The following is a 26297-nucleotide window of genomic DNA, read 5'->3' as shown; positions in this document are numbered from 1 at the left end:
GTCCCATTTGAGTCTCTAGAAGACTGTTCCTGCATGAGTGACCTAAGTGAGACTAACCCAAAACACCCAGCTAACTAAGCCTAATTCAGATTATAGACTCATAAGCAAATAAATGCTTGCTTTTTAAGCCACTATGTTTGGGGATATTTTGATAAATAGAAATAGATATCTGAAATACTCACTACTTCCAAATTTGCTTTGTCTCCATGTACTGAAGACTGAGTATTATTTTCTGTGATCTCTATGCCCATCTCAAGATAATGAGACTTCAGTGACAGTGAGGTTTTAATTTCTCTAGGGAAGAGAGTTCAGAGAAATTTAAGGGATTTGGAGTATAAAAACTGGACAAATGAAAATTCAAGTGGGATAAGAAAATTATTTTCAACTATCTGAAGGCTGTTTTGGTAAGAGAAATATAGTTGGTTTTGAAAGTTCAAGGAATGGAAAATTAAAAGATGATCAGAAGATGATCACATATGAATAAATATATTTAATTTCAATATGAAGAAGCTTTCCTCACATTGAAATTAAATATGGAACTAAAATATGTAGTATGTTATTTAAAATAGCACTGATGCTCAATGAAGGTAGTGCATTCCCCATTGCTGGGGAGTCAAGGAGCTTCGGCTTACCAACTTTTTGAGATGTATGCCAGTCATGGAGTCATGCTGCTTGGCCTCCTTTCAAGAAAACTTGATTTTCAGCTGTGAGGAGTATAATTAGCCGACAAGCTTAGCTCAGAATCTTTAGAATCCTTTGTAGCACTCAAGCTACAGCAGTGCTCTTCTGGGTTATTCTCCAGCTAATGACTGAACATGGGGTAATAGGGGTCTGGCCATTTCTCCAAACGTAGGACTCTAATGACTATCTTTGCTCTGGAGCTCCCCATTAGACTGGTCAAGACTTCGTGAGATCTGCATTACAGTCCCTGTACTGTTCTTGTCCAATTCTTCTTTTTACCTTCTTTCCTTTCACAAGTATAGGATCCGCTTTGTGGTTTGAAAGCTTCCCCTGCATAATCTTGATTCCTTCCTCTTTATCTCTGATAGGTATTACTTCTCAATAAACATTTTGTACTCCTAATTCTGGCTCAGCATCTCCTTCTGTTAGGACCTGAGCAAGATGCAGTTGACAGAACTAAACTGACAGGTGGGCCAGCTTAGAAGAATTCTAACTCTGCAGTTCTATAATGTTATGCTCTGCAATCTGATTACTCCTAGGCAGAGTTGAATAATTGCTTTACAATAATTCTGAGAAGTAACGCATGGGATACTTTTTTGAGCTAGGGAAGGCACCTGTCTAAATTACAAATTTATACTTTGGAAAATCTTTTTTTCTTTAAAAATGTAAAGGCACATGTATATTGTGCTTTCTAAATTTTAATTCATTTACTAATATTTGTAACGAGTATTTGAATCTGTTTACCTCAGCACAAAAAGATGGAAATACATCAGTGTCTAATGAAGGATGTCTACTTAAGCTTCTTGCAACACACATTTTTCTGGGCAGATAGCACTAACACTGAAGATGATTAAAGAAAGAGGCATAGAAAAACTATCATGGTGTTATTTATTATAATTTGGAAAATAATCTTCCATTTTGCTCTTCTATTAATATGTATCATTAATATGAACAATGTACCCAGATCTTGCATAATTAGGACATAACAAATAAATAATAATCAGTTTGAAATATGGATACTATTAAATTATGCTTCTTAAAATATATGTGAAATTCTAGAAGAAATTAAAATGTACTGAAGTTAACTTATTAATCTTGAGTTGGAATGTAGTTCTTTAAAGTATTTTAATGTGATGCTTATGTCATATGAATGGAAAACAAATGCTTACTTTGAAGCTTTGAAGTTAGAAAATTCAGAAAATATGGTAGTTATTCCAGCCTGTAATTCCCAGACCTCCTGTGTTTACACAGGTGGTAAAACTAGGGCAAAAGTAGCAGCCAAAATATAACATTCCTCTGGGGCCATGCGTATGCCAACCTCTCTCATGTTCTTTTGAGATAAATTTTGAAATCCCTGGATATACCATGTGAGACTTGGTAATAAGACATTGCCCTTGTGGCTCATGGAGTCTTTGATTTGCCTCCTATTTTTTAAACCCACCTTATTGAGCCTTTATCATCTTTCAGATACTATGCTAAGTCATTTAGTTAAATAATTTTGTTAATTACCACTATGGTCATATTAGATAGGGACTATTGTTATTTCCATTTCACACATAAGAAATCTGAGGGTTAGAGAGGTTTAATTTGACCAATGTCACTGTAGCTCATAAATGGTAGTGCCTGGGTTTTAAACCAGCTGTGGCTGAACACAAGGTCAGTGCTCTCATAACCACTGTGTTACCTTGGCTTTTCTGTTTTCCTGCTTACTTTGCTGTGCTATTAGTCACTAAGAGCCCCAAGTGCCACTGGTTGGCACGGAAGATGCTGCTGCTGCTGCTGCTGCTGCTGCTGCTGCTGCTGCTGCTGCTGCTGCTCTGCTTCTCTACTGTTGTCTACCAGCTCTGCTTTCATTGAGACTGGGCTGTGGCTGCTCAAAGTGCAGGAAGCTGATGTGAAGGGGGCTAAAGAAACTCTTGTTGTTGCCAAACGTGCTGTTATCGCTAACTGCACTGCTGCTGTCATTAGTGCTGCTGCCAACACTTCCAGCTCTGCTGTTGCCAGTGCCAGTGCTGCTGCTGATGCCTTGGGTTCTCAGTGTCCCAGGGTGATTTTGTAGACAGGCAGCTGCTTTTAGATTTCACTTGCTCATTACCTGTAGATCCTTTGCCTTAGGACTCAGTCCTAAATCCATGAAGCCTGGGATAGAAGATGATCAGAGGTATGATTTTTTTTCCCCTTAGCATTTGGGACAGCTGGCCTTGCTTGACCCAAACATGTGTACCTCCATTCTGTTTTCTCTTTTTCCCTAGGGATTTCTTTTCCTCAGAGGCTCTTTCTTCCCTCATGCAAATGCCTTACGAGCCCTAGAAACATGAGCATAAACACTTGAACCTTAGAATGAACATAATTTAGTCTTAATATGGAAGCTCCACTACATTAGATATTTTTCTTTGAAAAAAATTAAAATCACTTGAATTTTATAATCATTAATATATATTTATCTGTGCAATTGAATTATGCTAATTATTAAAAATACTATGTAACTGTATACAACTTTGCTACCTAGCAAGGCTGATTTCAGTGTGATTTACTTTATTGTAAAAAAAAAAAAAAAAAAATTACCACAGTTCAAAAAGTCAAATCTTTCTTTGAAGCCCTATCGATAATTCATATAACTCTTATCAAAAGGCTTATGGGGACAAGGTGATTCTGTTGGTGGGGATGATGTCTTTTTAATTTTGCTTCCAACTCTAAATCACAAAGAAGCCAACGTTGTCTCAGAGCTGGAAAATAAGGAAATAGCATGAAAATTTACCAACCTCTACCCTTAAGTACATGCAAAATAAGAACTTTTTAACTGGAGGAAAAGAATGTCATATTACTGAATTCTTTATTATCTTAACTGAAAGCAAAAGTTCGTTTGAATTTTTTAATTGAGTAAAGCATATGATGGGGGAGCTCTTAGTTCTATGCCAGAAGCTTTTCTTTTTCTTTTTCTTTTTCTTTTTTTTTAATTGCTTACAGGTAGTTTAGCAAGGAAAAAAAAAATAATTGTATCCAGATCCTGGTCAAGATCCTCCTTGTCAAGTATTCTTTTTTCCTTTTAGGATAAAGCAATAACTTAATTTTCTTGTTTGAGTATAATGCATGTTTATATTTCCGTCGCATCTGCAATGATTGAAAGTTTTGTGTTTTATTTTTATTTTTACGTTTTTGTTGTGTTTTATTTTTAATTAAGAAAGCGTGAATTGGTAAATAATACTTAAACACATACACTTCAACACAGGGTGAGCTTTTTGATGTGTCAAACATGGATTTTTGGATGAATTTGCATCCAGGAGTCTATTTTTTCCCCCAGTAAATTGTATGAGGAATATAATTTTATTTAACAGGTGTAAATATGTGAATTCTGGAATGTTTATTTATTTAAAGTTATCTTAACACATACATGTTAGGATGTTGTTGTCCTTTGTGTATTTAATATGTATGTTTTATTTTTGATTTTTTTTTCTTAATTTTAAAGTGGGAATGAACAAAAAGTAGATTAATATATGATGCATAAAATACCCTAGTAATATTATTGTGTTTATAAATCATACCTAGACATGTGTTTGGCTGTTTTTCGAGCTGCATGCCAGAGTATATTATAAAGAACTCCATGGATAAAATAAAGATGAGAAAGCAGTGCAGAGAGAAATGAAATATAGTTGCCTTACATTTCTAATCCTTATTTTTTACTTTTTAACATAAATTCATGCCTCTTAAATGAAGATTCTAATGTTCTGTTGTAGTTAAAATTATAGAGGAAGTGCTTTAAAAGTTTGTAGGATAACAAATGACACATAAATATTCATATTTATGAGTATTGAGTATCCTTTCTATCATCTGTACTTAATGTTTTCATTTTAATTGTATTTATAAGAAATGTTTTTGCTATGCTTAGAGATCTTTTTTCAGATAGTTTTTTTTTCCTTTCATTAATGCTTTCTATCTATTTAGGCAAATGAGACAGTTAAGCAGAAGAGTGGACATATTTCTCAATAGCTTTTTAAAGGAAGTATTAATTACTTTATTAACTAGATTAAAATTATTTTTATATTTACTATACACAGCCATAGAAAACTTTAGTTTATAAATCCTTAGAAAATTAGAATAACTGGAAAGAAATAAAAACCGTAAACTAATCAAAGAGTCTCTGAAAATGGAATGCTACTGGATGCTGCTATACAGATTTTTAAAAAATGTCTGAATTTATTAACCTGTGAAAGGAGAACTTTTAAGTTGAAAATAATCAGCATCTTAATTATGATGATTTTATTGAAAGCTGACTACTGTAATAGCAAGAGGCATTCTAAGTTTCTGGAGCAGTGGTAGCTGTCAAACACCAACATTTTTCCCTGAGAATAGGTTTGGTTGGTGTTTTTCAAGGACAAGTTGCTCAGCTATTGTCTCAGCCTTGCTAGTTAATATTCAACGGTCTTCTTAATCAAAATTGTGTGTCCTGCTCCCTAGAGTGTTTGTTAAAGTGATTGTATGTTTATCAGAGCCTTCGACAGCAGAAATAGCATATTTCTGGATGAAGTGCTTGCTGGTAATGAGAACTAATATTATCTCAGGGTGCTGATAAGAATTGGAAAATGCTGTCAAAATACATTGTAAAAAAAAAAATTACTCTAGCTCAGAAAGTCAAACAAACCTTTCTTTGAAGCCCTTGTACTTTATATAACTTCAGTTGTTTAGAATAATGGGGCAGCAGGAATATGGTGATATCCTACTCTAAACTCCAGGAATGGCATGCCAGTGAGCAAGTAGTCTTGGTATCTATTAATCATTACTTCTGTTGGATGGCTGATTAAGGTTCTTCACAACATGTTTCCTTTAGATTACAGAAAGTTCTTAATGAAGTAATGCATGGGAGGGGCGTGGACATTAGAGAGCTTAGTATGGCATTCTACAAATAGTATCGAAAGGTCATATGGGGAAAAGAAGCTTTGCCAAAATTAAAATAATGCAACAGTTTACACTTTCCATAAAATATTATGCCTGTGATAAAGGTTTTGTCACTGCTTTTATTTTTAACCTCAAATTATTTTCTATTGTCTGGTGATACTGCCCTGGAAGCAGAGCTATCCTGTAGGATGTGACTTTTTCTGCCAAGGGTAATCTTTCTCTCTCTCTCTCTCTCTCTCTCTTTCTGAAATGATTAAAGATACATTGTTTGCAAAACATGTTCCTATAATACTAAAAAGAAAATTAGTTTTGTATTTTATTTTTTGTCTCTAATGGAGCTCTATAAGGAATGATGTCTTTTGCAAACAGTTCATTTTAATTACTGTGTTGGTGGATTTTCCTCTAGAATTAGAACATTCAGTAATGAAAACACATTTTCGGGAATTGTTCAACATAATAAAAACACGCTTTGGATATTCATTAGGAAACAATGCACCTAAATTCCACAGGAGTTCATCTTCATAAATAACAACCTTTTTTGTAGGCTACAGCCAGAGATATTGATCATTCCAGTGATACTGAGATATACACTATACTTTATGCCTTGATCTTTGATGTAGAAAGATTGGACACATTAATGTAAAAAATTGATAGCTACTGCATATTTGAAACTTATACCATACTATTTGCTATTATTCAAAATAACTCATTTATCTGGTATTATGTGTAGTCAATTACTTTCTAATTTACCTTTTAAATAGATAAATTTTATATTTTTATTTATTCTTAGGTGTAGCTTATAATTGTTTCGAAATATGAATCACAATCAGATTGATTTAATACCAGGTTTTGGTAGAATTGTGTATCATTTAATCCAGTCAAGAGATGGGGAACATAATAGGTTAAACAAGTGAGTTTAACATAAAAATTATTAAACTATGATAACAGTGATTATGAGACACAAGGAAACCTATATAATGCCCTAGGGTTGAGGGAGTATACCAAGGAAGACAAACTTTGGAAGGGGTTCAGATCTTTAGAGAAAGATATAGTAATTCATCCCACTGGATTGCAGAGAGTGTTAAGGGTTGATCATGCATCCAGAGATGGTCTGCAGTCACTGGGCAAGCTGATGGCAGAGAGAGCAGGCCAGGCACTGGCAATCAAACTGGTGAGAGCCCATTAGAGGGCGTGCACTCCCTGGCAACAGAAACTGTGGAGGGGCCTTTGTGTCCTGCAGTGTCCCTCTAGTGTTCTTTTCCTGGAAAGTTCAAAATCATGCTCATTGTAAAGGAGTAGTGCTTAAAGGAATTCCAGCTATGATCACTAAGCATATATTTATTGAAGGGTGTATTCAGAACTGTGAAGCAATTATAGTGGCCCTTGAACAATATAGGTTTGAACTGCACAGGTCCACTTATATGCAGATTTTTTCAATAAATAAACAGTTGGCCCTCCATATACCCAGGTTTTCATATCCATAGGTTCAACCAACGCTGGATGAAAAACAGTATTTTCGATTCATGGTTGGGAATTTGGGGATGTGGAGGGTGGACTGCATAAATTGTTTTATGCCATTTTGTATAAGAGACCTGAGTATCTGTGATTTTGGTATGCATGGGGGTCCTGGGACTAATTCCCTGTGGATACCGAGGGATGACTTAGTTAAGTTACATGCAGATTTTCCATGTGGGGTTTGGTGCCTCTAACCTCGTGTTGTTCAGAGGTGAACTATAATTCATAACTGGCATATGATGGCTCACATTTGGATGCTAGTTGTAGCTAATGTTACAGCAAAACTGACAATTTTGATTGCCTTAAGAAAGTCATTTTGTTTTCCAGTGCCTTAATTTTGTCCTCTTATACTTGTCTGTCCTGATGAGTCACATTATTCTAGCTTTCGGTAGCTGAGCTTAGGACTATGTTTATTTTTCACTATATCTTTCACGCATAACACCTCTAGCTCTGCAATGGGATAGGAAGCCTGTCTGTATAATCCACTGTATGTTTGTCCAAATTCTTGAGATCATTTGAGCAACCTCAGTAGAAGAAACTCATAGAGTATCAATAAACTCTGTTCTAACTAGAGCCATTTATATCTCTTTTATAAGCAAGTGAAGAAAATTGTTTACCCCTAGAGTCTGCACTAGAAGTAGCACACAGTTCATTTGGCAAAACTAAAGAGCAATATTGATTTTGAGACACTGAGGAACATGCAAGTGCCTAGATCATTTTGTTACTACTCAGTCATTTTTTCTCTCTGATATTAGTACAGCTATTATTGTGACTTGGGGGAGGGAGAGTTATTATTAGTGACTGCTTCCTAATGTTTTATAGATACTATCATTTACATTTATATTCATATACCATTGTAATCATAATGTTAATGAATTGACTACTATTATATATTATGTTTATGTAAGAGACAGGTATTGAGATTTCCTGGTGTCAGACATGGTGTTTAAAAAGATATATACTAATTAATAATCCCTTGATAAAGCTGGTTTATTATGAACCACAGTAACAGCCATATGCTAAGTCACTCACCATATTTATGTCTATTGTTGCTTTAATATAGGAATTACCCCTGGCAAGAAATTTTTTTCCTAGCAGCCAGGACATAGAACAGTTTTGTTATAAATGTTTTATTCTTTCTTATGTTAAAGGGGAAAAAAAGCCTTTGATGAAAATACTATAATTGCTTTGGCGATTTGCTTTGGATTTATAATCTATCTTCGGTGTGCTTTATTCCTCTCCTTTAGGTGAAAGAAGGCGGAAGGGGGGCGTATTTTATTATCATGTTAAAAAAATTCCAATTTGAATAAATCCAACAGATAAATTGCTTGCAATTACCTTTTTAAAAGTGTGTTGTAGGAACATAAACATTGAGAAACTAATACTTAAATAGAAATGGTTTATTTGTAGTGTGAAAAATAGGTGATGCTATAAAAACTATTATGAATCACATTTATAAAATGAGTAATGGAGCAGCAACAAGAAAAAAGAATCCTAAACAATGACAATAGTGTGAAGGACCTCTGGGACAACATCAGGTGTACCAACATTCGCATCAGAGGAGTACCTGAAGGAGGAGAGAAAGTGAGGAACTGAAAACCTATTTGAAAAAATAATGACAGAAAACTTCCCTAACTTTGTGAAGAAAATATATATACAATCCCAAGAAGTATAGAGAGTCCCAAACAAGAGGAACCTAAACAGGTCCACACCATGACACATCATAATTAAAATGCCAAGGGTTAAAGACAATAAGAGAATATTAAAAGCAGCAAGAGAAAAGCAATTAGTTACCTACAAGGGAGCTCCTATAGTCTGTCAGCTGATTTCTCAACAGAAACTTTGCAGACTAGATAAAATTGGCACAAAATATTTAAAGTGATGAAAAGCAAGGGTCCAAAGATTACCCGGCAAAGCTATTTAGAATCGAAGGACACATAAAGAGCTTCCCAGACAAGAAAAAGCTAAAGGAGTTCACCATCACCAAACCAAACCAGTATTATAAGAAATATTAGAGGGACTTCTTTAAGAAGGAGAAGGGAAAAAAAAAAGATAAAAAATTTAAATAATAAAGTGGCAATAACTGCATATATATTAACAATTACTTTAAATGCAAATGGATTACTTTTAGGTAATCCAATACAAATATAGGGTGGCTGAATGGATAACAAGACCTTTACATATGCCGCCTATGAAAGACTCTCTTCAAATTCAAAGACACACACACATTGAAAATAAAGGGATGGAAAAAGATATTTCATGCAAAGGGAAATGAAAAAAGAAACTGGGGCAGCAATACTTATATCAGACAGAACAGACTAAAAAAAGAGAGAAGGACCTAGTAATTCCAGTTCTGGATATTTTATCTAAAGAAACACAAAACAGTACTTTGAACGGACATGTGAATCCATATGTTCATTGCGGCATTACTTAAAACAGCCAAGATATGGAGGCAACCTGAGTGTCCCATCAATGGATGAATGGATAAAGAAGAGGTAGTACTTATGTGCAATGGAATATTACTTAGACATACAAAGAGAATGAAATTTCGCCATCTGCAACAACATGGATGGACCTAGAGGGTATTGTGCTGAGTAGAGTAAGTCAGAGAAAGACAAGGGCCATATTCACTTACATTTGGAATATAAAGAACAAAATAAACAAAACAGAAACTCCTAGATACAGAGGACATTTTGGTGGTTGCCAGATGGAAAGAGGGTTGGAGGTTTGGGTGGAAAAGGAAAAGAGATTAAGAAGTACAAATCGGTAGTTATGCAATAGTCATGGGGATGTAAAGTATAGTATAAGGAATATAGTCAATAATATTGTAATACCTATGTATGATGTCAGATGAGTACTAGATTTATCAGGGTGATTACTTTAAGTAATATAAATGTCTAATCACTATGTTGTACACCTGAAACTAATACAATATTGTATGCCAACTGTACTTGAAAAAAATTGTAAAAATAAAATGAGTAATGAAATGATTATAGGACAAAAAATATGCATTGGTAGGAAATCATTTTCTAAAATCTTCTAACATTAAGGTAAAATCTACTAACCCTGAATTTAATGCATGTTAATAAATTCTCTGAATTAATTCATCTCCATCTACCATAAATATAACAAAGCATTGTATGTTGTAGTGGATATAGGAGTAAGATACTATTTCCAACTTTAATGTACTTAAAATCTATAGCCTTTTAATTGTAGATTTCTTTTTTTTCCTAAACCACCATGAAATGAACCAAATAATTGAGTACATAATTCATCTAGAACAAAAAAAGTATGAATAAGAGATAAAAGGATGAACAAGAATATGAGGCTAATAAATGATATGGTAGGTTATCAATTAATAGGCATTCACAGAATGCATCATTTCCATGGCTCTGTGAAAATTATGCTTGAAAACGATTTTTTCCTTTTGTTGTGAAGGATAACAAGTAATTATAGATAGCATTTATTGAGGGAACTCTAAGTGCACAACCAATTTGTACAGATTGGTTGTCTTTAATAATATTGTAATACCTATGTATGATGTCAGATGAGTACTAGATTTATCAGGGTGATCACTTAATTTAGGACCACTTAATTTTAAATGGAAATTGAGACAACAGGAGACTTGCACATGGTTACCCAGCTGAAAGTAATGAACAGAGATACAAATCCCAGATTGCACACCCCCAAAGCTCAGGCCCTTTCCACTACACATTGTGGTATCTTAAAGGTTAAAAATAATTAAAACATTTGGTTCTTTAGATGTTAAGTACTTGATAATTTTATTAACTTCTATGTTGAATTTAAAGACTAAAGCTGGCAATTCCCATGAAGTCTGTGGTCACTCAACTTTTACTTCTGTTTACCTGAAAGTATATATGTATATGAGAACTATGATGTGATATGAGTGAGAAAGGCAAATTATAAAAAAATAATAATAATAATTTCTATTCCTGGGAACATTCTTTTCGGTATTGAGGCATTCACTGGTATTTTCATGTTTCCTTCTTGGCTCACATAACAAAAATTAAATGTGGTTTTTTCCTCTTTGTGGCTTATAGGTTCTTATTTTTATTATAGTTACAGATTCTTATTTTTCTAACATTAATTTTTAAATACTGCAGCAATAAAAATAATAGCTACCACAATAGTGAATTATCAGATTTCTCTTTTGTTTTCTATCATCCCATTATACCATTACATATTTTGAGTATTTTCAGGTTTATTTCTGCCTCTCCAATGAGAAAGTAAGCTTCTTAAAGTTTGTATCACATTTTCTCTTATGAAGGAGGCTGCACAAAGATTTTAATAATTAGGTGTTATAGATTCAACACCTAATTATTCTAAGTGGAGAGAGAATTATGAAATAGAATTTTGCTAATTGTAACAAATGCTTGATAGACTCATGGAATTTCCTAACTTCTTGGCAAGATTAGTTCATTATGATAATATATGTATTTTACACGTTTAGAATAAGAAATATTGCATTCTCATTAGTAAAGGCCCTGAAAATTGGTCTGGCATTAGAAAAAATCATCAAATATTTTGCAGCGAGATGGTGTGATATGATTAAGCCAAGGTTAAATGCTTTGCCAGAAAGTCCAGAAACAAGTCTAAGTTCTAAAAATTGCTTAGAAATGTGCTTAGAGGCATCCTGACGAAGTGAATTAAGAATGAGCTTTAGAGTCACAAGACCTGGGTTTGAATTCCAGCTCTATTGTTAGCTCTATGAATTTAGATAAGTTGAGTTATCTCATTAAGCCTTGTTTCTTCACCTACAAAACAAAATAGTAAGGTCTTTTATTTAAGACTTTTGTGAGGATTAACTAGAATAATGATTGAAATTTGTTTGGTACAAAGAAGATGTTTAACAACTGTAGCTACTTTTAATCTTACATTAGAAAGTCTGGTGTAGATTACTTGAAATACTTAAGATTATTAATATTTTGAATATTGTGGGGAGAAAATCAAGGGGCTTTTAAATATTACAAAAGGTTGACTATTTAGATCTGTGAATAACATTTTTAAAAACATTTTACATTCTGCTTTTATGGTAAACTAGTGCAATGACTTTTAGTTCTTGAGAAAATAGAACCTGATGTTTTCTGGTTCTTTCATGATGTAATTAGTCTCTTCATCTGAAAGAGTTAAACTGCTTGTGGCTGATCCTTTCTCTAAACTAATGGGTGTGTTACAAACTTTAATCCGTTTCCTTTTAGCTTCCTTCTTACAAGTCACAGAGTTCAGGAAAAAGACATTCTTAGTGGGTTACGTTTATTATATGCTCTTATAATAGCCCATTGTTAGCTGAAAATTAATTATAGAATTTTCATTCACAACAGTTGTGCAAAAATGGGCATTGTACATCAAGGTAACATCTGTGCTACATTTCCAAGTATATGGATCTATGGGTGAAAAATTGTTAGTTGAAGTAGTTGGTAGTACTGATTTTGACCCTATCTTACTGAGTTCCTTCAGGCCAATTTCATATGCTCTCTCCTTCACCTTTTGGTGTTTATAAAATGGTCTGTAGCAACAATAATGTTCAGCTTTGAAATGCTAGGCTTATTTATCTAATTAAGATGTCTCAGAACGCATTATAAAATATTTGTAACCACAAGGACTCTAATAGCCTAGGACAATTGGACAGATTAAATTGCTTTCCTTTTTTTCTCATTAGGGAATAAATATCAGCAGAAATTATAGAGAAGGCAGTTAATATTTTTTCTCTAAATATTCAGTCATCCTGAAATAGTTATCCTTGTCACAAGAGGGGGTACTATTATTTACCAGGATTACAAACCATTTGATCAACTGACATCCTGTAGCTGATTGTGGATTGGTAAAGGAATGAAAAAAGCCTTTATTAAGCATTGACAATTTTACAATTACATTTCATACACAGCCATTTTGATTTTCAACACTTTTTGTGCTTAAAAATAATGTGTGTTTGTGTCTTCATTTTGCACAAGAGAAAGTTAAGGCTTAGAGAAGTCAAATTTTTTTAAAATTGGCAAATGGAATTTCAACTCAGTTCAGTCTGATTTCAAATCCTAATCTTTGTTTTCATGTGTCTTTATTACTGTGCTTCATTATAATTTTAAGTGCCTTGCTGACTGAAATACAAATTAGTATATTTGTGTCTTGTTCTCAATAAAAATTAATTTATTCTCAATAAAAGTTTATTTATTCATTTATTGAATCTCTACTGGTGTTTAGTACTATACTAACTGAGGATGTAGGAGTGAAGATGGACGCAGTCCTTACTTTCATGAAGCTTTTCTAATTGGGGAATATACCAATAACCAGTTGGAAAAAGAAGCAGTAAAAATATCGGGTAGTCATAAATGCTGTGCAAAAAAATTAAAATGATGTGATGTGATTGGGACTGACTAACCAGCCTCTTTGGATAGATAGTCAGGTAGGGTCTCCCAGTGTAGGCAATATTTAAAACTGAGGTTTTAATGGCCGAAAAGAGTCATTCACATAAAAACAAAGTGGGGAAGGAAGTTGTTACCTAGGACAAAAGACCCAAGTGTTCCTGGCAGTAATTGCAGAGTGGCAGGTGGTGAGATCAGAAGGCAGGCCCAGGTGAGAACACATAAGGGGTATAGCCTTTATGTGCAGCTAGAAGCCACAGTAAGGGGTCAATTAAGAGGATAGACATAAAAGTAACTCTTGTGGTCTGTAGAGTGTATACTGTAGGGTCAAGAATGGAAGCAGAGATCCCAGAGAAGACTATGCTATTGCCAAGCGATAGGTGAAGCCATGTGACTTCCACTGCAATGAGCTGGATTTGGATGGTGAATGAAAAGAGAGATCCTGGATAGCTCCATGACTTTTGTTGATTATGCTGGTGGATGGTGGTACAATTTATTGAGAAAGGAGAACAGGAGATAGAACAGATTTGATAGTGGGGATGAGAAATTCAAGGTTTTGTTAGGATCAAGTTAAGTTTAAATGTTAGTTTGAACCATGTGAAATTGCTTATATTCAGTTTTGACCATCAGAAATCTAATTTCATGTACTTTAACTTAATACCTATGAGACATCCTTGTAGAAATATTAAATAGGTCATTGTACATGTAAGGCTGAAGTACCAGAAAGCAGTCTGGGGTGAATACATAGATTTGAGAGTCATCACCATCGAGCCAGATGAGGTGAACAAAGGAGTCTGTAGATAGAGCAAAAACAGGTCACAGGATAATCCAAAGTGAAGGCAGGAGGAATTGTGTGGGTTGGCTAGATGTAGAAAGTTACAACGAGCTGTTCTTTGCTGCTATTATCAGGCTCTTGTTACTTGTGTGTGTTTTTGTTGGAACCTATCTCCTTACAGAGATTGCATCCTATTTGGATAAGCGAGACTTGGGCTAGTCTAAAGTTTTTTTAAGGCCCATATGTGGTACAATACAGTCTGAGAAATAAACAGATGGTGGAGGTGATGCATAGAACTTTCATAGCCAAAATGGCTCTCTGTTGCTCTTTTTTTCCCCAAAAGTATAGCTTTCCAACTTGTCAACATGCATGTACATACATATACATGCGCAAATCATCACATATAAATTTAGGATTAAATTTCTGATTTTTCCCTACCAATCAGATTGTGTGTTTTGGATAATTTTTAAAAAGTATCTATGCATTTATCAGGATTAGAAACTAAAAGAATATACTGGATATGGATAAAATGGAAAAGACTTTTATGAGCCGATAGATTAGATTTATGTATAAACATTTTAACTCCATAATACCAGAGTTAGTTATAAAAATTATGTGTCTTTGCAAACGTTGGGGAAGAAAGTGCTATTAAATTCTGATCTAGTACATAACTAACAGGTAAAAGGGAACTAGTTATAATTCTTCATACATATTGGTTACTATCTGAATAACAATTCACAATAATTTCAGGAAAATATAGATAGAATATATAACTTAGAAAAAATATTGAAGAAAAAGCTTACTGTGAAAAAGAGTGTTCGGAATATTAAACTGACCAACACTTTTACACTTTCAGATTTTATTTTGAAGTATAATTTTGCATACAGTTAAACTAACTCTGTTTTAAAAATGGAATTGCAATCTGAAAAGTAACTGAAAAAATATATAGGTAACTTAAAATTGGCATTATTACTTCTCTAGCTTTATAGTGAATTTTGAAAATATCTATCTTTATACCAAGAGAGAATGGAAGTGACCTTCTTAACATAATGCAAATACAGACTGGATAAACATTTATAATTAAGAATATATAATAAATGTGTTATACATTTATAGGGAGTTATCTGGGATACTAAATGAATTATACAGCTATTTTCATATATATGCATATATATATATGAAATCTTTCCCCTTCTTTCATTTCAAAACCATCTGATTCCTATTTATGTTTTGCTTGCCTTAAAGGATAACATATTTGACCTGATTTTTACAGTGAAGCAGTTTCTCATCACATAGTAGAGGATATCATTTACTATAAAATTTCCAATACCACCAGCACATCTTTTGGGGTTAAAAAATATAGCAAAGAAACCAATATAAAAATTATTTTGGTTGTCTGCATTTGCCAAGTAAAATCCTGGCAGGAATTGTATATTATATTATAATTTAGTTTGAATGAATTGGACAAATACATTTAGTTGTTTCATTGTTCATTGGATTTATAGGTTCCAGTTCTATATGGAAGTGTTTAAAGTGAAAAATATGGTAAATTGGTGAATGGACTTTAGAAATAAGTACATATAACACTGGCAGAAGGACTTCGTCTCTTGCATACCATTATTTTCGTAGGGCCTGACACATAATAGATCCTTAATAAATATGCATTGAATGAATTAATGCATTACAAGGGATTAAAGGGGTTGATTAAATTACAGGGGGTTAAAGATAAAAATCTGGACACAAATAGACAATTCTTGACAGTAACTTCACATAGTGGATTCTTCACGTCACTTGACTACTCCTTGCTTTTTGCTTCCTAAATAGGGTTTTGCTTTGCTGGTCCTGCACTGCACGTTCCACCTCTGAATCATGACATAGTTACTAATAGTAATTTACTCATTAGAGAGAGAGAGAGAGTTTGTGTGTGTGTGTGTGTGTGTGTGTGTGTGTGTGTGTGTGTGTGTAGTATTGTTATAAATATATTACATTTCTACATGTTATATATATATCCAGACATACATACATGTGTATTTATGTAGAGAGAGATGCAAAGAGATAGTTTATGTTACACCAGGTAATACATTGCTATAATTATTAGTTTAGATAATTTTTATGTCTTTTAAGAAAACTGAGAATAAAGGAGGGCCAGTATTTATAGCATTTTGTTACGTTAACTTTTTTATTTACTGCTTTCTGGTTCTCTTCATTTCTTTCTCTGGGTACTATGGTTTCATTTTCTTACTCCAGCAAGCGAGTGAGTTTTGCTCCCACTCACTTTGTGTTGTTATAAATATATTACATTTCTACATGTTATAGGCCCAACAATATAATTATATGCATTTTATTTTATATAATTACTTTAAAATCAGTTAAGAGAAGAAAGGAGAAGATGCAATTATATTATCTTTTATAATTTTCTAATTATTACCTTTACTCACACAGTTTGTTTCTTGATGTGGTTTCTTTCCATATTACAGTTGGGTGTGACTTGCTTTCAGCCTTAAGAACTTTCTTTAGTATTTCTTGAAAGGTAGATGTGCTAAGTGATGAATTCTCTCAGTTTTTGTTGATCTGAGGATGTCTGTATTTGTCTTCATTTTTGAAAGATTACTTTGCTGAATATGACTGACATTTTTTCCTTTCATCACTTTGAATATGTCATCCCACTGCCTTATGTTTTCCATAGTTTTTAATGAAAAACCAGTTGTTATTCTTCAACCAGTTGTTGTTTTTCTCTTGCTGCTTTCAAGATTTTCTCATGCTCATTATCGTTTTCTTGTTTATTTGTTTAGTGGTTTTGCCCAACTATTTTCATAAAGTTCATTTTCCCCACATTGTGTATCATCTAATGTTGTTCCTCAAAGGCACAGCCTTGGACATGTGCACAGTCGCCCTGACATCTGTTTTTATCAAGAGATAACAGTAGCTTTAGTCAGTCTCTTTTTGACTGTCTCTTACTCAGCCTTCCCTGTTAAATTTCTAATTGGTCTGTCTCCATTGGTATTATCCCCAGCTGTTAGCCTCTTCTCATTTCTTTTTGATTGCTCTGCTGTTTTTAACAATACCTAGGGACACTGATTGTTCTGCAGTCTGATCCAATTTGGGCCTCTTTGATTAAATTTGGGCTCCTTTTTAGATATGTTCTTTGGGACAAGACTTTGAGATTTACTTCTACCCTAGGAGTGCTCTCCTTAGCTGCATCTTTCTCTGTTTTTTTTTTTTTTTTTTTCTGTTAAAACTTCCAGGTTGTCTACTGTTATCTTTCTTACTCTCACGGAATTACTAGTCTTCTCTTAATTTCTCACTATAAAATCTTCATTTTTTTAAACAGTGTCCTTAGTCCTTAGACTTGCACTTCTCATGCCCTATCCTAAATAAAGGCATTCCTTTTAAAGAGACCTATGGAACTTTCTGTTCTTACGGCCCCTACTTCGGGGAAGAACCCCTGAACCAGTGCTCCAGAACTGGGGATAGGGCAGTGGCTCACTTCTCTAGGAGTGACGCTTGTTATAATGAATAGGGTACCTGGCAGGGGTGGTAGTCCTTGTTCTTGTTTTTTTCTTGAACTTGCACCCTAGGAGCTTGATTACACAAGGGTAATCAGGGCCAAATGTTATCATCCAGTCAAACTTGTGTAGTTTTCTACTTTCTGAGAAGGGGTTGAGTGAAGGAAGCCCAGATCATTAGGTTGTTCTTGCTTGGAATAGAGCTTTAGCAACACTAGGCTTGACAGGATGAAAAATGCTGGTGACCTGCTCCTCTTGGGAAGAAACCATAAGCATAGAGTAGGATCTGGTGGACAAGAGAGCCCTGTGCATATGCCTGTAGTAGAGCTTCCATCAAGCTGAGCTGGATAGGGGAGAGTGGGTCATGGCTCAAATATCATAGATGCATACTGTTTTATTGAGATCTATTAACTTTTATTGAATAAATGTTCTTCATGTTGCTTATCCTTAGGACAATTTTCTGATATTTTAAGTGGTTGTTTTATATAATTTTCACCCATTGGTCGTTGTTTCACTGGAGATAGGGTCCATGGAGCTTTTTATATCCCCATTCTGGGATATGGTCTCAAATTAATTTTTATCCTTTTCTGTATAGTATGTTGTCTCCAAATGATTATCATCAAGTTGGAATATTCTGTAAGTTAATGAGAATTCAGGTAGGTATGAATAAAACAAGGAATTTCAGAGATTCAATATGGATTATTCTTTGGATTTGCAAAACACTTTTATTTCAGGAAGCTCCAATGTTTATTGTTGCTTGGTAATGCTTTCCAAAGATGTATGAAAATTGAAAATCTGATCTAAATTGTGGAAATTCCTGATCAGCCTAGCCCAGCTGTTTTTTTGAGAAACAAAGTTGGACACTTCAATCTGAATAATACCGTTTATTTAAAGGATCAATAGCCAAAGGAGTCTAACATTAACTGAATATGACTGGTATCTTCATGAAGTTCTGAAATGTAGCTTACAGATGAAATGTAGAGATCAGCAGCAATACTATGTTTTAAGCAAAACAAATATATAAAAATGAAATTTAGAATAGATACATCTCTGAAATTTTGTTAATTTTTACAATAAGGAATCTCAATTCAATCTATTGAATTTTTTCAATAGATCCTTTCTGTCTTGTTCTTAACACTTATTTTCTTTTACAAAAATTATATGTTTATAAAAAAAGTATACATTAATACATATATTTAGTTTCATGGACAGATGTTATTTCTGTCTGTATTTATTTTGCTTATACCAGTACATGTCTTTTTTTCAGTGAAATGATAGAGTTTTTCAAAGCATATGACAGGGAAAATTAACTCTAGTGCTTTTCATCAGCAAGTAACAGTAATTTAATAAACACCATCTCCCAATCCCTTTAAAAATACCACCAGAATGCCAGTTTATTAATTTACAAAGATAATTATAATTTTTACATGGACAGAACTATTTGAATCAGCATGATCATCATATATTTTTCTCATTAGAGAGATCTATGTAAGAAGCAAAATCACAATCAGAAGGTTGCTTGGTGACCATGGAATCTGAACAATAGCTAATCTTTAATAATTGTAATGATTCATAGTATAAAGCCATTTTGTTTTGGCTATCTTTTTGCATTTTCACCCTCTTCGTTGTACTGTCAATAAATTTGATTCAATTTCTAGGAATACAGGCTATAAAAAAATTAGGGCATCTTAAACATAAAGATAGTAATTCTAAAAATATAGTGTACAAATCAATTGTAAATGCAAAATTTCTACATTTACTGAAATATTTTTCAATCTTTTCATTTGGACTTTCCAGCAATTTCAGTTCTCTATTCCTAGAATAAGTTTTATAGAATATGTTGATTACAGAATAGATGTCTGGCCTTTAAATGCAATATATCATACTGCAATTATAAATGATACCCATCACCCAAAGAAGAGTAAAAGAGCACAGTTTAAGCAAGAGAAGTCTTTAGAAAATAGATCACCAATATCCATTGTACAAATGTGATAATATCTAATATTTGCTTTCTGTGACAGTTTCAGATACTATCTACTTTGCATGTGTAATGTCTAGTTATCTCAATAAGTAGGAACTCATTGTTAATTTTATAGAAGAGGAAACCAAAACTGTGGGTGTTTACATAATTTATCTAAGTTTTACAGCTAGCTGATGATGGGACTGTAGCATTTACTCTGACAGCGTGAATCCAGCACTGCCACATTGCATCCTAAATTATGCAAAGACTTTTTTTCCATTTTTTATAATTTCTTTCTTTAGGTTTCACAGATATGAAAAACATATTTATTGACATTGTTCAGGATCCAACTGTAGTTCTCCCTATTCTTTTAAGTTGGCTAGTTAGAATATTGGAGGAGGCCATTCCTTATGATTATAGAAATTTCCGGCAGGTTTTATGAACTGGCCTATTCTCTCTGTTGTAAAAACACCTAATTTACAGGATAATAAAGATGAATGATAGAAGAGCTAGGCCAAGGCATAAGGTACCAGGCATTATTCTAGTACCATCTCATTTAATCCATGGTAAAATTCCGTGGGATGAGCATATTGTCTTCAGTTTTACCGATGAGGAGACTTAGAGTTAGTGAGGCTAATGTGCTTTCTGATGCATAGTTTATAAGTACTTGATCTGAATTGTGTCCATTTATTTTGAAGACATTGCTTTTGCTAACATTTCCTGTCATATCCTCAGATGTTTACTGAGTGCTTGACATTTCAGGCTCTTTGAGTTTCACAGAATTTTTCTATGCAGATACTTATTATTAATCCTATATTAAGGATGAGAAACTAAGAATCAAAAAATATTAGTCATTAGAAATAAGTTTACATAGTTCATCTTAAAATTGCTATGGCAGATTAATAAACAGTACAATTAAAAAGTAGATCAATAATCATTTTATTTACTCATTGTTATAGGAAATAGTGGTGATATTAATAGATATAAAACCCTCTTGAACATTAACATGCTTTTAGCATAAAAGAAAATAGATAGCATGAAATATCAAGGTTCTATGTCATAAAATATAATCTATCAATAATGCAGCCTTGCTGTTTATTATCAAATATTAGTTATCAAAAGGAGCACTTATGATTCTAGGATGGAGTCCCTGTATAGTTTTCTTTTAATTCCTAACACATTACACATAATGGAAATCTAGTAAATGTTTATTAAGGGAGCAAACAATATATTTTAGTAAATTTAAAACTTAAATAAACAAAGCAGGAATTTATGTTGGTTGTGGTGATGGAAAAGAGAGATTTATTCTTGGCTAGATAACATACAGCTTCTATTAGTCTGGGTTTTCCAGAGAAATGGAACCAATAGGAGGAAGGAAGGGGGAGGGGGGAGAGAGAGAGAGAGAGAGAGTGATTGATTGATTTAGAAATTATAAGAAATTGGCTCATGTAATCAGAGAGGCTGAGAATCCCCAAATCTGCAGTTAGCAAGCTGGATACCCAGTACCCAGGAGAGCCTACGGTGTAAGTTCCAGTTTGAGCTCAAGTACAAAGACAAGAGAAGATCAATGTCCCAGCTTGATGACAGTCAGGCAGAGAGAGAGAGAGCAAATTCTCTCTTACTTCGCCTTTTTCTCTATTCAGGCCTTCACCAGATTTCATGAGGCCCACCAAATACTTGGGCAGCTCATGGCCCAGTCAAGTTGACACACAGAATTATCACGCTGCTTAATCTTCTTTTAACTCCAGGCATTTGAAGGGAGGTGATGGTGTCATTAATGTTCCAGACTGATGTCGAGATGATACAGAGTTGGTAGCTAGCAGATACAGTATGGTGTTTATGGAATAATGACTCCAAATCTTCAGTCTGTATGTGATGACTATTGACATGACATCATAGAATAATAATTATTAACATGATTTATTCATTTAAAACAATTTATAAAAGTAAAATACCAAAAAAAAATTTTTAAAAAAAATTTAAAAGTGGATGATGAGTTCAGAAAAAATTAAAAGTTTCTTTTTTATAGTTGCATTCCTCAGAAGTAAATAGTCAGAATGTTTGATATACTTCTTTTTGGCCTTTTTTTCTACATAAATGAAATTAATTAGATATACTGTTAGTTTGAGTCTTAGGACATCAAAATAGAACCAGATGTGCAAGAGGTTTAATGGAGGAGATACCCATGAAGGATAAAGGGGAGGGAGCAGAAGAGGTTTTGGAAAGCCTTCAGACGACTATGAAGATCTGACAATTGTAAGAAGAGGGTAGTGTGGAGAATTGGGTAAGAAGAACCTTAGACAGCAAAACCATTTGAGAAAGTCTAAGCCAGTCCAATGAGTAGTCTTTAAGTAGTAGTTGCCCCTAGTAGGAATCCTATCTCTGATCGGAATTACCTGATTCTAGGAGTCCCATCGTGCTCAGTTATGGACTAGGAGCAGACTGAGAAAATATGGCCTCAACATGAACATTGTGATGGATCCATAGGTATGGCAGCTGGAGTCTGTCAGTCAGTTATGCTTCCCACAGCCGTCTTGAAGGAAGATCTGAGCAGAGAAACTACATGTCTGCCCCACATATGCATACCATGTTTTACTCAATGAGATCATAGTATAATTTAAACAATGTTTTTGGCACTTGAAAATTTGTCATGAAATACTTCCATAATCTCTTTTGATGATGAATAGTACTCAATTGTGTGTCTCCAGAACGATTTACCCAGCCAATCCAATATCTGAATTCCTTGAGAAATATTTTATATCAACTGTGTGAACTGATATTGGTATTAAAATATTTGATCTTTGATTCATAAGGTATTTTTTAAAACATAGTAGAATAGCTATATATTTTGTCATTAAACATTCTTAGACATGTTATATATCCAGTGTGCATCTAAAATTTATGAAATACAGTGAAAGCCTGATATGCCTAGGCTAATCTATAATGCTTGGTCATAATCTTATTTCCTAAAACAGGTGTTAACAGCTGTTTAAAGAAGAATCTACTGTCATATTCTTACTGTGATTTTTATGCAGGTTTAATTTAATAGGATAGAAATTATCGGGGTGGCATCTTTTTTAATGGATGAAGATTTTCATTTTATCCTTGCACACCTTTAACATATTTAAGATATTGTCTGAATAATTCTATCTCTGAACGCGCTTACCTGAAAGAATAAAATCTAATACTCTGATAATTTGGAGTATTAGAAATTTTCTGATAATTATTGAGAGCTTCTGAAAAGATTTGCATATAAGAATCCTCTGCTTAAAGAATTTTTATAATTTTAGTATAATTTGAGCCCCTGGGTCTTCAGTTACATATATGGGATAAGATGAACTCTTAGGAATTTTCAAAGTACATATCCCTTGTTTCTATGTTTCTGTATGAATTTCTTGCCTCTGGAATAAGATTAATGGAATCATTTATTATACTAAAAGAATTTTATCATGTAGACCACATCTTAAAAGTAAAACTTTGGATTTGGATAGAATTGCATTTATTTTGTGTTAAGTTCTTTTGAAATTGAAAAGTAAATTATGGTAAGTAATAGTCAAATCTAAAAACAGCCTCGTTACTAAATGCATTAAATGATAAGAGGAAATCGAAATGTTTAGAATTACATCTTTTAAGATATATATTATACCATGCTGACATTGATAAGTATAAATTCATTAAAGCTAAATATTTCAATTATTCAGATAATTTTAAGGAAACGTTTTGGTAAAAATATAGTCGATGCTGATAGATGAAAAACAATGAATTACATAAATATAGAAACATCTTTATTTTGGCTAATAAATACAAGTTATCCTATTTTATAATCGACAAAGCTACAATGCTTTTTTTCCGTTTATGTTTTTTTTCACAGTTTTGCATTTTTAAAAGCAGATGAGTCATAGAATATCGGGAAAGTATTTTCATTTCCTCACAAAATTGGATGATGGAATAGAATTATAATGTTAAGCTTGGGATCTTTTCTGTTTGGTTTTAATGTTTATTTCCTGTAATTTCAAATCGTCAGAGATCCTGGGGTAACATTCAGCTGAAATCAAATGTTAAGGACCCACTTTTGTCTCTTCTAAATCCTTTCTTCACCCTGTTTTCAACTATTTTTATGGTTGTTTTTAGATAGTGCAGTTTTCTTGGGTTATAGACGTTTTGGTTATAGACATCTTGAGAGAGCACAGAAGACTTCTTTTAATGTTAACTCGGAAATTATGCAAGCATATAAAGAAAGGAATCGATGTTCCTAGGAATTTAACTTAATGGTAGGCACTTAAATGTCCCTAAATGAACAGAACAAATTATTAATCTGTGGATAAGAAAATGCATGTAGCTCATAATTGTTTAAACTTTGAAAAAGTACCTCTAATAAAAATATTAGAGATCATTTAAAATGATTTTCTATTTATTTCATTCATCTTTTAAACAAATATTTTTTAATGCTTACTGTAATCTAGGCATTGTTCTGAGTGATAGGGTACAATAGAGAGCAAGACAAATGTCACTGTCCACTTGGAGCTCATACTCCTATCTGGAGAGGCAGACTGTAGGGAAGGAGGGAAATAGGTTAGTAAGACAGTTTGAGAGGTGAATGAAGGCAATGAAGTGGGCATGTGGGTACTGGCAGGAGATGTGCTTGAACAGAATGATCATGGAGGAGAACAAAACAATATATATAAAGAGTAATCTGGAAGTCTCTGTGAAGAGATGAAATGTGAAATAAGACTTGAATAACAGGAAGGAACCAGCCAGGCACCAATGCAGGAGCAGAGGAGGCAAAAGTAAATAAAAAGGCCCGAAGGTGCTACTACCTTAGTGTGGTCAAAAGAGAGAAGGGCTAATGTGGCTGAAACAGAACAAGCAAGGAAAATTACTTGCTATAGAGAGCAAAGAAGTAGGACTTTATTATAGCTTGAAAGATAATCTCATAGGAAAATGATGTGTTTTCTAATAGTAAGTGATTTTTCTTGTAAATTTCCTGAAATGTACCCTTTTAAGGAAACAATGTTATAGCTGGTTCTGATGCAGGTGGTTGTTTCAGGGGGAAAAAAAAAAAAAGCCATTTAAGATAAATACATCTAAAATGGAGATGCAAAATTCATAGTAAATACTTTGGAAGAAAAAGAAAAGTTTTGAAATTTGTCTGAAAAAATGAAATAAAATATAAATTCATTTTAAGTGATAACCACAACTATGGCTTCAATGCATGGAATGAAAAAAGAATGATCACGAGTTGATTTGGGGAAGCAGTTTTGCAGACATAAAGATGTAGTAGAAAGATGCAACAGCTTTCAATTCACACTTGACTTTTAGAGCACTGTCATAAAGAGAATCTCTTATAAAAAAATATTTGAGGGTTTTATCAATTTCTTCAAGGACATAATCTGTGATATTCAAAGAATGCTTTTTTCTTGTACAAATTCTGTAGCTATTCTTTTCAATTTTCTCTTCTTCCATAAGTCTATATCCTATAGTTCTAATTTGTTAATGGCTTTGTGTGTATTTTGAGCAGTTTTCCACCCCACTTTCATGAATTTAGTGAAATCCTGCAATTTTTGTAGGCTCTGCAATTTTACTTTGGATTTATTTGCATTGAATTTTTGATTGTTTACCATAAAAAGCTTAATTTCTGAAGAGATTGCCATGATTCCTGGGGAGTCATTGTATTATTAATGGAGATGAGAAATTTTATTTGACTATTAACTTTATAAAAGGTTTATTTCAGAACATTTTCATTTTTTTCACCTATACATCCCTTACATCAGCTAACAATATTAGAACTAACAAGAACAATCTTAATATCGCAATTCTTTCCTATTTACTGGAATGCTTTTTGTAGATTTTTTTTTTTATGTTTCTAAACTTCCCTTTCCTCCTACGGATGTTAGTTAAAGAATCCACTGCCCTATTTGATGTATATTTAGCTGTGTAGCACACTTTATTTCTTTTTATAATGAGTTTGAGTGATGTTCTGGGTAGTTGAGTTGGCTGCATTTTTATCTATCGATCTGAGCATTTAATATTCCTCTCCAGAATACCAAGATTATCTTGCTGGTTATCAGCTGAAGGTTTTTCATTTTCTCATTCTCTAAGTTGATGTATTAATTCTGAATTTATTCTTTCACAAAAAGAAATCTCTTCAATAAATTTCCAGTTACATTATCCCACTAAAGTTAACTCATTTTTTTCTGGTATCCTTTGTTTAGCCACCCTTTTAAAATAAAGAATATAATATTTCTTTCATCTTCATAAACTACAACAATAAAACAACATCTAGTAATAAAAATAACATCTAGGATATTCTTGATCTTCTGACAGCTTGTGTATTATAAACTTTACTTTGTGAACAGATAAATCTTTATAGGGTCTCTGCTGAGGAGAAAAGGACATGAACTACTTTTAATCTAACTTGACCATTTTTTAGTTCTTAAAGTAGTTATATACCAAAATTAGTATAATTGGTATATAATTATATCAAAATAATTATACTTTCCTATTTTTTCAGGGCAACATAATATAATTAATTTTATTTTTCAATAAAATTATCCTTTGAATGGATTTCAAGATGGATATTTATATTA

At 33.2% G+C, this 26297-nt stretch overlaps 1 protein-coding gene across 1 annotated transcript in view; it reads left to right on the top strand.

Annotated features, from left to right (window-relative positions):
* Nucleotides 1-2532: 2532 nt before the first annotated feature.
* The window catches only part of CCSER1 (coiled-coil serine rich protein 1), a 1102883-nt gene continuing 1079118 nt past the window's right edge, over nucleotides 2533-26297 (top strand). Inside the window, exon 1 of the mRNA XM_011356283.1 lies at nucleotides 2533-2842. The gene's annotated coding sequence lies outside the window, so the exon portion shown is untranslated. The remainder of the gene's footprint in view (nucleotides 2843-26297) is intronic.

The sequence above is a fragment of the Pteropus vampyrus genome, unplaced genomic scaffold (assembly GCF_000151845.1).
Source record: "Pteropus vampyrus isolate Shadow unplaced genomic scaffold, Pvam_2.0 Scaffold25, whole genome shotgun sequence".
NCBI lineage: Eukaryota > Metazoa > Chordata > Mammalia > Chiroptera > Pteropodidae > Pteropus > Pteropus vampyrus.
This window is presented reverse-complemented; position numbering and strand designations above follow the sequence as displayed.